Here is a 562-nt window from a genome sequence, read left to right on the forward strand (position 1 = left end):
AGCCTCAACGACCACCCAGTGCCCACTGGACCCCAAAGACATACGTTCTTTGTATCCCTTCACTGCACCTGGAAGCTCAACCCCACATTCTGCCCAACTTCAGTCAGAATACGCTAGAGGTGTGGGGAGCCCTGCCTGGCCCACCAAAATGGGAGTAGCTCCTACTGGGGGGGAGGGGATGTCCCTTCCTTTAGGTAGAGTAGGAAGGAATTTGAGCAAAGGTCTGGAAGAATTGGGAGCCCAGAGACTTGGTAGGAAAAGAAAAGTCACCAGGCACTACAGTACAGAGATGGTCCAGTTCCAACATTGCTGCGTGTCCTAGCCGCTCCCTCCTCTCTCCTTCCTTCCCTCCCCTCCCCTCCCCCAGCTCCTTCCCGGCTCCCACTTCATCTCTCTAGCAGCCCCACCCTCTGACCCCGCCCATCCGCGGGGCCGCAGCGACCCCCAGCGGTCGTGTTTTCCAGGCATCCGCCCGCCCGGGACAGAGTTAAAGTGGGAGGTCCCTAGATTGGTCCCCTCCCGTTCAGTCCCGGGCCGCGCCTGGGTCCCCTCCCTCCTGCCC

Source organism: Rattus norvegicus, chromosome 20 (assembly GCF_021556685.1).
Source record: "Rattus norvegicus strain SHRSP/BbbUtx chromosome 20, alternate assembly SHRSP_T2T, whole genome shotgun sequence".
Classification (NCBI taxonomy): domain Eukaryota; kingdom Metazoa; phylum Chordata; class Mammalia; order Rodentia; family Muridae; genus Rattus; species Rattus norvegicus.